A 15,793-nucleotide genomic window follows, 5' to 3' on the forward strand; every position below is an offset into this window, starting at 1 on the left:
ATGCTGCCGGATTTTCCTTAGAATTGAAAAGTTGGCATATATTCACTAGTGAGATTAGACGTCCAAGGATGGGTTAGGTTGGAGTGATAAGGACCTTTGACTGCATGCATACAATTGAACATGTGACTATCTTAGCTTGTTGTATACGTGTGTGATTTGAATATGTGAGTGTGTGTACTTTAATAATGATTGATGCATTATAATGAATGTTGTGTTTAATTATTAGAGGTGGTCTTCTTGAATGAGATGGATCGTACTTGGATGTATGGTAGTCGTGAATCGATTGAGTTTGTGAATGGGGTCTGGAATTCTGTAGAAGTGCATTAGAATATCAAACATCCTCTGGAGCAGTCGACTTTTATTGTCCTTGTTTGGATTGTAGAAATGTGAGCAAGGTTAGTAGTATACATGTGGTTAGGGAGCATGTCTTTCGCCGTGGGTTTAGGCCTCAATACCACGTATGGATTTGGCATGGTGAGCAGGGGAGGTATATGGGAAGCTCTGGAGTAAAGAATGATGTATGTGAAGAAAAAAAGAAGGATGATGATGAGGGATAGTGAGAATTTGGATGATGAATTTGGAGATGATGATAGGGATCGGGTAGACGAGATGATACACGAGGTTGAAGATCAGTCGTGTAGACGACCTCGTATTTTTGAGTCTATGTCTCAGGCTGCTGAAAAGCCGTTGTATCCAGGTTGTACAAAGTACACCAAACTTTCCGCGGTGGTAACACTGTTCAACATTAAGTCGAACGCTGGTTGGACGGACTCTAGTTTCACATCGTTGTTGGAAGTTTTAGCTGAGATGCTCCCTGATGGAAATGAACTGCCAAAGTCGTACTATTATGCGAAGAAGCTGATGTGTCCTTTGGGTTTAGAGTACGAGCGGATACATGCTTGTCCTAACGATTGTGTGCTTTATCGTAATGAGTATGAGCATTTACATGAGTGTCCACGTTGTGGATTGTCGAGGTACAAGCGTGAAGGAGCTGGAGGTAGTGAAGGACCACCAGCCAAGGTGTTGTGGTATCTACCCATAATACCTAGATTTAAGCGCATGTTCTCAATTAAAGGAGATGCGAAGAATTTGAGGTGGCATGCAGATCGTAGGAAGAAAGACGGTCTGCTCAAGCATCCGGCTGATTCGCCTGAGTGGAAAACTATCGACAGGGTGCATAAGTCATTTGGTAATGAGGATAGGAATCTGAGGCTTGGATTATGTACGGATGGCATGAACCCTTTTGGCAATCTCAGCTCGCAGCATAGTACACAGGCCAGTAGTTTTAGTGGTTATACAACTTGCCTCCTTGGTTGTGCATGAAACGCAAGTACATGATGTTGTCGCTTCTTATATCGGGGCCCAAACAACCTGGAAATGACATAGATGTATACCTTCAGCCGCTTGTTGAAGATTTACAGAAGATGTGGAACGAAGGAGTGTTAGTATTTGATGCGTATGCTAATGAGATGTTCACTCTGCGTGCCATGCTTTTTTGTACTATGAACGATTATCCAGCTTATGGGAACTTATCTGGGTATAAGACTAAAGGAAAACAACCTTGCCCGATTTGTTTAGATGACATGAAATCTACACACCTTAAGGGCTGCAAACATGTGTATATGCGCACACGAAGGCTCCTCAGCCGCGACCATCCCTATCGGTTTAAGAAGAAGGCATTCGATGGGACGGTTGAAGAAGAAGTTGCTCATAGACCATTAACTGGTACTGAAGTTTATAATCAGGTGAAGGGCATTGAAACAGTCTTTGGTAAACCTGCTAGTGAGGTTGATAGACCTACAGGATTATGGAAAAAACAGTCCATTTTTTGGAAACTCCCATATTGGAAAGATCTAAAGGTCAGACATTGTTTGGATGTCATGCACATAGAGAAGAATGTTTGTGAAGCTATTATCGCGACACTTATGAATATTCCGGGCAAGACAAAAGATGTTAAGGCGTCACGACTTTACTTGGAAAAAGAGGGGATTCGACCAGAGTTGTGGGCTCAGAAAAGGGACGGAAGGAAGAAGAAAAGAGGGGAGGAAAGGGTTGATGATGAAACTCAGAAAAGTAAAAAGGTGGAGGATTCGGAGAAGAATTATTTGCCACCAGCTTGCTACACGATGTCGCGTGTACAGTTATTGTCTGATGCCCTTGGCAGTTATATTCTATGGCCGCGTGCATTGGTGCGGTTATCAGATCAGGTACAATGATTAACATAAGTTATATACATAGTTTTCTTTTATAGTTCCTATATATGATTGTTAGTAATATCTTTTAATTTAACTAATTACTAGGGTTCGGGGAAGGCCTACAGGAAGGGAAAGAAGGTAGCTTCACCTTTGGGAGGCCGACGTGCCCAAGTGGAGAAAGTAAATGTTTCTAAGGCAAAGTATCCACTCATTACGGATATGGAGGTGGTGCAAGGCCTTACTCAACCGTGCTTCTGGCTACATGAGTGCGTTAGCGATGCAGACAATGAAGCAATGATTGAGATTAAGTTGTCGGACCACCAATTCCACTACATTGAGGAAACATCGACCTTCCTTTCTAAGGATGATATTAAAGAATTCTTACTTGAGGAAGAGTTGAATGTTTCCATGATACAAACATTCATGAGGTAATACTTTATTAGTATATTAATTTAATAAATATATACATATATGCCTTAATTAAGTAGTATTCAATCCAACTAATAATAACTTCCATAATAAGTAAGTTTTATTTTTATCAATATGAATTCTCAGGCTATTATACAATGATTTGAGGCAATCTAGTCAGCCAATGTTTGGTTGGTTATGTCCAAGCTTTGTACGAGATAACAATTGCGTACAAAACGAAAATGAGGTGAAAGCATATCTCAAGGATTCTTTGAACGCATGTTCTCGTAGTGGATATAAGATCATTCTTCTTCCTTACATTGAATCGTATGCTTCTTAAACTCACTTTTTATTACTTTAATTAAATTGACCTATTAGTTGTTCTACGATAATAATAACATTTTTATTGTTGTAGGAACCATTGGACACTGATTGCAATATGTTTGTCACGTAACAAAGTCTACCACTTTGATTCTTTGCGTAAAGGAACAATACGGTCCTTACTAGTCAAATCATTGTTAAATAGGTAGCCTAATCGAAACTATATGCACACTTAGCTTATTAAATGTACATCTAATCTTATAATAATGTATTGATGTAGTGTGATGAAGAAGATTACTGCATCTGGACTTCGACAAGGAAAACCTCCTACTTGGTATTTAGTCGAGGTAACATGAGTAATTTTTTGCATCCTTTTATAGAAACACATAATACACATCTAACATGTCATTTATTGCATCTTTGGTGAATTTTAGTGTCCGGTACAAGAAGGTGGACGTGCGTGTGGGTATTACGTCATGAGGTTCATGCTCGATATCGTCAACTATTGCAAAGATGTTGGTGATCTTCGAAAGGTATGTAACTTTTAGGTTTCCAATTGTTGTTTGTTGCATTTTCGCTCCCAAAATGTACTTATGAAGTGATTTAACCCAAAATTCTCTTTGAACATGATTATGTGAGGCATAATATAACTAGTATGTAGATTCTTAGGCTTGCATTTATTGTTGGTTGCATTTCGGGAACGAAAAGGCCATTTCCGGCCTATTTTGGCCTATTTTGGCCTTTTCGCTCCCAAAATGTACTTATGAAGTGATTTAACCCAAATTCTCTTTGAACATGATTATATGAGGCATAATATAACTAGTATGTAGATTCTTAGGCTCGCATTTGTTGTTGGTTGCATTTCGGGAACGAAAAAACCATTTTCGGCCTATTTTGGCCTTTTCGCTCCCAAAATGTACTTATGAAGTGATTTAACCCCAAATTCTCTTTGAACATGATTATATGAGGCATAATATAACTAGTATGTAGATTCTTAGGCTTGCATTTGTTGTTGGTTGCATTTCGGGAACGAAAAGGCCATTTTCGGCCTATTTTGGCCTATTTTGGCCTTTTCGCTCCCAAAATGTACTTATGAAGTGATTTGACCCCAAATTCTCTTTGAGCATGATTATATGAGGCATAATATAACTAGTATGTAGATTCTTAGGCTTGCATTTGTTGTTGGTTGCATTTCGGGAACGAAAAGGCCATTTCCGGCCTATTTTGGCTTTTTCGCTCCCAAAATGTACTTATTAAGTCATTTAACCCCAAATTTTCTTTGAACATGATTATATGAGATATATTATAACTAGTGTGTAGACTTTTAGGCTTGCATTTGATTTTGATTCCATTTCGGGAAGGTATATATCATTTTTAGAAGTACTAACTACGGTAAAATGATTGAATTTTTATATATGTGTTTATTCCTTGGTTGTTTTGCAAGGTTTATCGAATTCCACACCACGTTTGAGGAACTTCACCAAAGAAGAAATTGATGAAGTTCGGGATAAGTTGGCGTCCCACATTACCGATGATTGCATAGGATGAGATTTAGCTCGAATGTACTAGTTTCTATCAATCCTATGTACACTTTTTACATTATTAAATATATATGAAGTTAATTATTACCTTTCTCCACTTATCATATATTATCGTATTTTAATTTGCGCTTTTTTTTTTGGTCCAAGGGAGGTTTTGGGTGGGGGTGGGATGGGCTGTGGATGCGGGTGCAGGGGTGTGGCAGGGGGTGGGCAAGGGTGTGGCAGGGGGTGGGCAGGGGTGGGCTGGGAGGGGTGCAGCAGGTGGGGGAGGGGGTGGGCAGCAGGTGGGGGTGGGTGGGCAGCAGTGGGGGGAGGGGGGTGGGCAGCAGGGGGAGGGTGGGCAGCAGGTGGGGTGGGGGGCAGCAGGTGGGGGTGGGGGGCAGCAGGTGGGGGAGGAGGGGTGGGCAGCAGGGGGAGGGGGTGCAGCAGGTGTGGGAGGGAGGTGCCAGCAGGTGTGGGAGGGGGGTGTGTGCAGGGTAATTAAATAAAAAAAAAGGTTTGAGAAGGGCTGCGCTAGTGTTAAAAAGCGCAGTCCTTAATTCAAGAAGGGCTACGCCTTTTAGAACTAGCGCAGCCCTTCTTACATGAAGCGCTGCGCTTTTTGTAAACTGGCGCAGCCCTTTTAGCTTATAAGGGATGCGCTTTTTAGTAAAAAGTGCAGCCCTTCCTTCTGAAGGGCTGCGCTTGACTAGTGCAGCTCTACTTGAAAAGTGAAGGGCTTCTATGGAAAGCGATGCTGTCAAAAAGCGCAGCCCTACATGCCATTTTCAGGGCAGCCCTTCTGCTTTTTTCCACTAGTGTGTTTAATATAAATATGTTTGTATGATTACAAGTTTTATTTAATAAGGGGAAGTGAACAACATTTGTAGAGCAGGTTTGCTCATCATGTGTTTAGAGCGGGTATTGCTCTGGAGCGTGTATTGCTCCATTATGTAGGGTTATGACCTAGAAAGTCTTACAAGCAGTACAAAGTTGATAGGGGAGACGTCCCCATGAGTTTTAGAGATGGTGTAGCCTCTTTATTCGTATAAGTTCCCCGATTATGGAAACTATAAAGTATTTTTGGAATATGATTTGAGTATGATAATGAGGTAATGATTTCGAAAATGTTTTAGCTGGCTTAGTTTATGAACTAAAATGAATAGTGGGCAAGGTCTAGGTGGAGGAAAATGATTCAGATATGAGTTAAGACCAGATAAGGTCGAACATTGTGTTATGCTATATTATGTTAAGTTTTTGCCTGTACTTGCCAGCGATTTCTATTACGTGATTAAGCTATGCCAGCGATATATTTAAAAGATGGATTATTTTCCGAACAATTACCAAGTTTGTTTCTTATATGAAAAAAAAAAGTTTTGGTTGCTGCAACGACTTAGGGGTTTATGTAGAAATTTTGAGGTATTGTACAAATGATTTTAAACTGAGAGATACATTCTCAGTAAAGTGTTCTGAAATATTGATTAAGTAGTTGGATGTAGAAAAATATCTTCGAAAGGATTTATCTATAAAATAGGTAACGAAGAACTGCTTTATGGAATTGAAATATATAGTTGTCTGTTTCATTTGGAAGATTTATGGTTTTGTAAAATAGTATAGATTATCATCTCATCTTATTTCTAATGTGTATGGTTGTGTTATATCGATATTCATCTATTTGAATACATGGAGTAATCTTATGAAAATTGATTAACGATACAAGTATATCTTAAGCCATTAAAATGGATTTCTGGTTGAACAGTGTGTACTCAGTTTTTCTGATTTTGTTCTTGGAACTTGTCTTGGTGGGTACAGAGTTCATTGTTAGTGATCTTGCAGGTTCGTGTGTGGAAAGCTCGGAATGGAGTAAAAGGAAGAATTTGGGTATCAAGGTTGTAATTAGATTTAATGGTTCAGAAGTTGTATTTAGGAGTATATATCCTTATTTGTGAATAAAATATTATATTGTTTTGGGAACCGAGTAAGGTATAATGTAATCTGTTATTTGGTTATTAAGGATGATTTGTTGTGGGCCCTGACTCACAGGTCCAGGATCGTTTTATAGAATATGTTTCCGCTGCAAGTAAATATTTAATTTGAGGTTTATTAAGCGGTAATTGTGAACAATGAATCTTAAGTGTGTTTAGCTAGCAGCTCGGAAGTGCGGGCTGTTGCATATACATACACTATATCATACATAGGTACACTATATCATACATAGGTACACTATATCATAAATAGGTACACTATATCCTATAGGAACACAGTAGCAGATATCCTATAGGAACACACTAGCATTATAGAAACATACACTATATCATACATAAATACACTATATCAGACAAAAATACACTAGAATATAATATATCACACACCCATACACTATATCATATATACATAACAGAAAAAAAAAGATTAACCAACTTCATATATATATAGCATTCATCAATTAATTATAAAAGATTTGTCACCGATATGACATTGTGTTACAACTTCCAACATCACAATGTCATTATTCAATGACAAATAATCATAGGTTAAACATTCATCATAATCAAAAAAGGAGTTCTTAAGATCAATAGGGCTCTTTACTTACAATGCCATCCAAAAAAAAAAACTACAAAACCCCTAGCCCTAACTAACCCTCAACTTGATCACTTTTATTCTTCACCAAACAACAGTGGGAACTAGGGATGGGCATGGGTCCAGGACCCTACCTGGACCCTGTTGGACCCAACCCTAATTTAAGGGTCTGGGTCCAACTTTTTCAGACCCTAAGGGTCCGGGTCCGGGTCTGGGTCCAAGTAAATTTTTTAGGGCCCGGGTCCGGATCTTAAAATTTTGGACCCAGACCCAATCCTTAGACCCTAAACTTATTTAATATATACATTTTTACTCTTTTTAAAAAAACGAATTGATTTTCTAAAAGACTAATAGCTAAACCAAAACACCCATTCTGAACTCTTATGTAAGTTGTGTTTGTTTCGTTTTTTTCAGTTTGTATGTTTTTTTTTGTTTTTTTTTTCAGTTTATATGTTTGTGAATTGTGATTGTTTCGTTTTTTTTTTCAGTTTATAAGTTTGTGTTTGTTTCTATTTTTCAATTTATATGTTTGTGTTTGTTTCATGCGATTTTTTTGTGTTTGTGTCATGCGAATTTCAGATGATTATTGATATTAATAATGCTGAAAATTTGGCAAATTAAAGAATTTAAGCCTGGACCCTCTAGACCCTCTAGACCCTTCAGACCCTAAGGGTCTGGGTCAGGGTCCAATTTTTTCAGACCCTTAGGGTCCGGGTCCGGGTCCGGGTCTGGGTCTACAAAAAAAATTAGGGTCCGGGTGACCCTACCCAGACCCTACCCTTGCCCATCCCTAGTGGGAACCCATCACAGTAAGCCCACCATTCACCAGTAATGTGAGCCCAGAATTCACCCCATCACCTTCAATGATGGACTTCAGAGCCCACTTCTTAGTGGAGGTACTGTCCTGGTTGGGCCTCCAATGAACCGACTCCCTTACCATCCACATCCTCCTCCATTGCTTGCAAACATTCTTCACAGTACTTGACCTCCAACAGTCAAGTTTAGAAAACACATGAAAGCACACAATCTCGTCCATTCCCAACAGTTGGTGGGCATCTTCTAAACCATATCGCGAAATCCTCCTCCACTCCCTGCATACATTTTCCACACACTCTCTGTCCCTTGGGTCTCTAAGACGAGGGAAAACATGGAATCGCAAAACCTCATGCATGGAGAGGACTGGGTGAAGTTGATAAAGAGAAGCCATATTTTTCCTTCGAAAAAACACCAACAATCAGCATAAAACCAATTTCAAACCACCACTACACTACTCCCTGTTTTACCCCCTGTTTTATTTAACTTGTTGAGTTTCACTTCAAACCACCACTACAATACACTTATTATCAACTTGTTTACTAACAACTAATAACAATTCGACAAAAAAAAATCAAATGATCATCACAAAAACCTAAACCCTATGATTACCTAGAAAAACATATTATAAAATCTATCATAAACAAAAACAATAAGGGAATTATGAATGTACCTTGCTAAATTCACAAAATCGCTTCCAAAATCGCTTCCAAAATCGCTTCAAAATCGCCTTGCTTCGTATGGTGGGTTTCTTTTTGGAACAGGTGACAAGAAATGAAAGGGCGTCATTCTTTTTAAGTGAAGTGACTGCAGTTCAGAAGATCATCACAAGATTATGCGTGCTACCCAATACACGTAATTATTACTTTATGTCATTTAACCATGGCTTAACTACACTTTGGTTAGTTTTATTTAATTATGGCCATAGTAAACGTTACGTCCGTAAAGGTGAAAAATACCAAATGTTAAGTCCTTTATTTATGCTTAACTCACATACACTATATCATAAATAAATACACTATAGGATCTATAAACACACTATATTACATAGAAATACACTATAGATTATTACGCTATATCAGATATATACATTGTCACGTTCATACACTATATTAATACATAGGTACACTATATCATAAATAGGTACACTATATCATATAGGAACACACTAGCAGATATAGAAAATATTTACGTAAACGCATTACAGAAACATACACCATATCATACATAAATACACTATATCATAAATAGATACACTATACCACACACAAATACACTATAGAATATAACAAAAATATTGCGTACTATGGAACTCAAAAATGGACTAAAATTCACAAATACACTATATCACAAACCCATACACTATATCATAAATTGATACACTATATAATATATACATACACTATAATTAAAGTGACAAAAATATCTTCATTCTTTTATAACAGGTTCAACTGAACAATCACTGAATAAACATGAAATTGGAGGAGTTTTACTTGGTCAAGTAAGATCAACATTGGATGATATACATGAGCTATATTGTCAACATGCTGCTATAGTAGGGTTCAGTGTTAGAAAATCCAAAAACAGAAAAAAGAAGGGACATCAGTTGTGCATCAAAAGTACTATGTATGCTCTGCTCAAGGGAAAAGAAATACAAAATCAAAGAAAAACAGGGAGAGAATAATACAGATATAATGATACAAGACAACAATTCAAAGAAACAAAGGACAAGAAGAGTTATGATCACAAGAACTGAATGTCCTGCTCTAATTAGAGCAAGGATGAACCCTAAAGGACACTATGAAATTGTGCAGCATGTTATAAAACACAATCATCCACTTACAAGAGAAACACTAAATTACCTTCATAGATCTGAGCGTCAGATGAGTGATCCAAAGAAACAAACCATACAAGCTATGCAAGAGTGTGGACTGAGACCGATAGATTCATTCAAATACATGAGTACAGAAGCAGGTGGTGAAGATGTATTGGGTCATTCCATGAAGGACCACTTCAACTGCTGTTATAAACTCAAAATAAAACCAATTGAGGGACAGGATTCATAAAATGTTGTTGATAACCTTTATGAGCAGATGCAAACAGATAGTAACTTCTTCTTTAGAGTAAGATTGAGTGATGAAGGAAAGGTTTACTGCTTGTTTTGGAGAGATTCTATGATGCTTGAGGACTATACAATCTTTGGAGATGTTATGGTTTTTGATACTACATATAGGACAAACAAGTATAATCTTATTTGTGCACCATTTGCAGGAATTAATAACCATTGGAAAAACACAATGTTTGCATGTGCATTTCTTGCGGATGAGACAATACCATCATTTGAATGGGTTTTTGAAACATTCAAAAAGTCAATCAAAGGTAAATGTCCAATAATTCAGCGAGCAAGATGCTGCAATTGCAGGAGCAATTAAAAAGGTACTCATGTTTATTTCTGTTATGTACTATTGAAAGAGCAATATATATTACTTGAAAAACTAATTAAATGAACTCATTGACAGGCTTTCCCAACCTCAAGACCCAAGCTATGTTTATGGCATTTGAGTCAAAATGCAAATCAACAATTTGGGTTGATGGAAGCAGACAAGGAATTCAAGAACATTTTTCACAAGTGTCTGAGTGGTTGCATTACAACAACAGAATTTGAACAAACTTGGAGCACAATGACCAAAAAATACAAACTAGAAGATGATCGTTGGTTCAAGAGATTGTATAGTTTGAAAGAAAAATGGTGTCCAGCATTTAGCAAAGACTATCTTCAAAGAGAAGTGAAAGCACAAATCATGTTGTTGGGTTTAAGGCAAGCAAAACCACTAGCTTAACTGACTTCTTTTCAATATTCGGTGGAGAAGACAGGAAGAAAGGGGTGATTTTGATTGTACAAAGGGAATACCAAAATCATATCTCTGCATGAGTCCACTATTAAAACATGCTGCTTCACAGTACACACATACTCTTTTCCGAGATTTCAAGGACGAATTCAAACCTGCAATGACAAGTGCAATTGAATTAGTTGGTACACAAGGGAACATTCTGACATACAGAGTTTTCCTCAATGGCATTGATGGTTCTTCTCAACAAGTCTCCTTCAATTACCCAGAGAAGACAATTGAGTGTGGATGCAGAAATTTTGAAGAATCAGGTTGGTTATGCTTTCATGTCATAAGAGTTCTACACTTACATTCTGTCCAAAAAAATCCAGAGAAATACATATCATCAAGGTGGACAAGATTTGCAAAAAAAGAAGTTTGGGAGAAATTTGATAATGAAAAGAGAGAAAAAGGAGAAATAAACAGCTTCACACCATGGAGGCTGCACATGATAAGGAGGTATGTAAACACATACACTATACACCAGAACAACAATACACTATATCAAACGAAAATACACTATATGATCTTAAAACACACTATATCACATAGAAATCCACTATATGTTTGTCTAATACTATATCTACACTATATCACACACAAATACACTATATGATCTATAAACACACTATATCACATAGAAATCCACTATATGTTTGTCTAATACTATCTACACTATATCACACAAAAATACACTATATGATCTATAAACACACTATATCACATAAAAATACACTATATGATTTGTAAACACACTATATCACATAGAAATCCACTCTATGTTTGTCTAATACTATATCTACACTATATCACACACAAATACACTATATGATTTATAAACACACTATATGACATAGAAATACACTATATGTTTGTCTAATACTATATCTACACTGTATCACACAGAAATACACTATGATCTATAAACACACTATATCACATACAAATACACTATATGATTTGTAAACACACTATATCACATAGATACCCACTCTATATACTATATCTACAGTATATCACACACAAATACACTATATGATCCATAAAAACACTATATCACATACAAATCTACTATATGTTTGTCTATATACTAACACATTAATACCATAGGGTACTACAACCTCATATAAAGAGCCACATAATAGAACCGGCTAGAGTAGTGATAGAGGAAAGTTTCAAGAAAACAAATTCAAAATTTGAAGAATTAATAAAGATTGAAGAAGCAAAAGCATCAGTAGAAAAAGCTAAATCATGAGAAAGCATTACAAGAAGCAGCTGCAGCATTACAAGCTAATGAGAGTCAAGAAAACAATGCACAAGAATCAGCACCAAGACCAACAGTCTTGGATCCAGATAGAGTAGTCACAAAAGGAAGAGACAACAAGCGAATAAAAGGACACTATGATTTATACAAGAAGGCATCAAAAAAAGGGAAAAAAAGACACAAGGAGTTTGGAAGTATAACTCCAAAAGAACATCTGTTCTAAAATACTTTACCAAGAGAACTATGCAATGTTTTTAATCATTTGATATAGTTATGAAGTACATTATATAAATAAATTCTTATGAAAAACTGTTTGTAAACCCATTATATTTACACAAACCTGTTGTGTTCCCCATTATATTTACACAAATTACTGATTTGTTATACTCTGTATGTCAACAAGTAAAAGTACATTATATCATATAGAATAACACTATATCATTGAAAACTACTGTTAGAATACTAACATTGTTTGTAAAATCATTCAAGACTACATAATTACATAAAGAAACATTGTTTGTAAACCTATGATATCAACACAAACCTACTATTAGATTAGTAACATTGTTTGTAAAATGAATGAATTACATAAAGAAACATTATTTGTAAACCTATGATATCAACACAAACCTACTATTAGATTAGTAACATTATTTGTAAAATGAATGAATTACATAAAGAAACATTGTTTGTAAACCTATGATATCAACACAAACCTAATATTAGATTAGTAACATTGTTTGTAAAATCAATGAAATACATCAATATAGTTTTACTTTCCAAATTTGATAGTTAACTTTTTCTTTCCTGTCTTCTTCTTCTTTCCATCCTCAACTTCTTTCTTCTTCTTCACCTGCTGCATTTTCTGTCTCAACTCCTCTTCAATTCTCTTACTCTCTTCAGCTTTCTTCCTTTTATTTTCTTTAATAAAAGCAATAGTCTCTGATCTCTTTGATCTGAATAATATCACCCTCTCCACAAGCTCACTTCTATTCTTATTCAGATCAGAAATAATCATGCAACCACACAAGGAGACTCTTGCTGCTTTCCTAATCTTCTCCTAAAAATAAATTAAATAAGTAATATATAAAAAAAACTCAAATAGATAACTCAGTTAGAAATAATTATATTAAACTTACATCATTCAAATATGGGCATTCAAACTCTTATGAGCCTTCAAAAAGTAGCATATGGACAAGTATGTATACACCACAGTCCAAATCATATGCACCTTTTTTCCAGCTTCCTTTGACTTTTATCATTCTCCATAAACCCATATTATCACCTTGAGATTGTGGGATTTCATAATGTTGGAAAAGACTTGAAACTCCATCAGCAATGATTGAACTGAGAGTCTCTATCATTTTCTTATATTCCTCATCATCATCCCAAATCTTATTATCAATATAGAAAACAATCATTTTCTTTGTGTCCAGCACAAACAGGACAAAATGATTACCTCTTTAACCAAAATAGGGAAAAAAAAACCTACAAAATGAAAAGAAGTATAAACTACACTATATTATATACAAACACACTATATCACACACAAATGCACTATATGTTTGTGTAAGACTATATCATAAAGTACACTATATCATAAAGAAAATACACTATATGATATACAGACACACTATATCACATATAAATCCACTATATGTTTGTCTAATACTATATTTACACTAGCACATAAAAATACACTATCAAAAAGAAACACACTATATCATAAACAAATCCACTATATGATATCTAAAAGCACTATATCATATACAAATACACTATATATTTGTCAATTTATACTAAAAAATGCTTTCATCAAAATTTGAAAAACATAATTTGTCTCACCAATTCAACACCAGCATCCAATTTTGAAATGTTATTCAAGTCTTCAATTTGAAACTTCCAACATGTGATCAAATCATCAATGCGTTTAGCATCAGTTTCATCTTCAAGCACATGGAATAATGTAGCCTGCAACATAAGAACTCATATTATAATGAATAATGCATGTAAAGATAAAGAATTCAACAACATAAAAATATATTACAAAAAAGTTCTTACACCCTGAGAAGAAGTAAAGTAAAACATTTTTCGAGGAGAAGAAAGATTGAGTTCGTTGATATTTAAAATTCTTGCCCAATTATCTAAAACTGATTCAAACATCTCAGTCTCAGTAGCAATCGTCCAAATCTCACTCTGAGGTATAGAGAAGAAGACTTCATCCAGCTGAAAGATCTCTTCACTGCAACAAGCAACACATATTGTAAGAATATTTTCAATAAAAACAATACATTAAACAAATTTCAGTCAAAAATTTACCTCCCATCTAAAGGATGTTGATTTTCATAACAATAATCAACAGCCTCCCTTAAAAATATTGGGAGATCTTGCATCACATCTTCAAAATCTTTCATCATCTTAGAAAGATGAGAGAAAGGACCCTCAACTGCATATTCATCCAGCCTTAGAGTTGACTTGGTTGGACTTCTAGACAAAGCATTTTGGAAAACAGTCCATGTATTTTCCTCCACAGACATGTTGTCACTTGCATCATAAAAAACGTTATTGACAACTTTGTTGATGATATCATTAGTCTTGTAACTCATTTGAGTCACTATAAAGCTAGGGAATGCAGTAGTAGAAGGATTAAACACTTCTTCCCAACCAGCTGGCAAATCCTTCACAGCATATGCAATTGATACCATTTCATCAAAGTATTTCTGATAAATTGAACTTGACAAAATTTTGTCAAAATCATCTTGGGAAGGTTTCTTAGAAGGAGGTTTGCTGAATACGAAGCTTGCCCTTCACCTTCCTCTTGGGCGCAACCTTCTTTGGTACATCAGTACCACTACTTCCACCACCTCTTGTATCATCACTCAATACATGACGTGGTACATACTGAACTTCAATTTTTTTTTGAACCAGCTTCATCCGGCTGAAATCAACTTGCCCATCATCAGTGAAGTAAAACTTGGCACTTATTGGATAAGTTTCATCAAGCAAACCACTGCCAAACTTATCACATAATAATTCACGACAAATTCTCTTGGAAATTGACTCATTATCCCAATGAGCCAACAAAGGCAGTCGAGTTGGAGGCATCCCATAACCAATCTGTAGGTGATGGAAGTAAATCAACTGCAACAAATTATACAACCAGTATAATGCCCCCGAACACCTTTAGACGATAGTGAATTCTTGAACAAAACATTTGCATACATATACCTAAAATATATTTATACCAAATGAAACGAGGAATTCTCCAAACCTCATTTACAGCAAGAACAAGCCTCAAATCTAGTGTGTTATTTGCAACTGGAGCTAAAAAAGAAGAAAAGACAAATAACACATAAAGCTTTTTAAAAACCTCCCCACCATCAACTAACTTCTTTAACTCAGAATAAACAGCACTCAAAGGAATCTGACCTTTCTCCCGATCAACTCCAAGGTACTCCCTCCAACTTGCTTTTAACTCAAAATGCGGATTCTCCGCATTAGGTCCCCTAGACACATCCATCACATCCTCTTCTTCAACCAGAGGGAACTGAAGCACATCATACACATCAAATTGGTTCACCCTGAACTCTTTTCCATAAACAACCTTAAACATATCCCAAAACCACCATCAAACCTCTCCACTAACCATCCACTCAAATCATTGTTAGTCCTGGAAATCTTTAAATCCAACAAAGATCCAAAACCAATTTCAGTAACAGCTTTTTTCTGCTTAAAACTAAAAGCTCCATGCAACTCACAAAGCCTTTTACCACAACAATTAGTTTTGAACGGGTTTACCGTCTT

This window comes from Beta vulgaris, chromosome 7 (genome assembly GCF_026745355.1).
Source record: "Beta vulgaris subsp. vulgaris cultivar EL10 chromosome 7, EL10.2, whole genome shotgun sequence".
Classification (NCBI taxonomy): Eukaryota; Viridiplantae; Streptophyta; class Magnoliopsida; order Caryophyllales; family Amaranthaceae; genus Beta; species Beta vulgaris.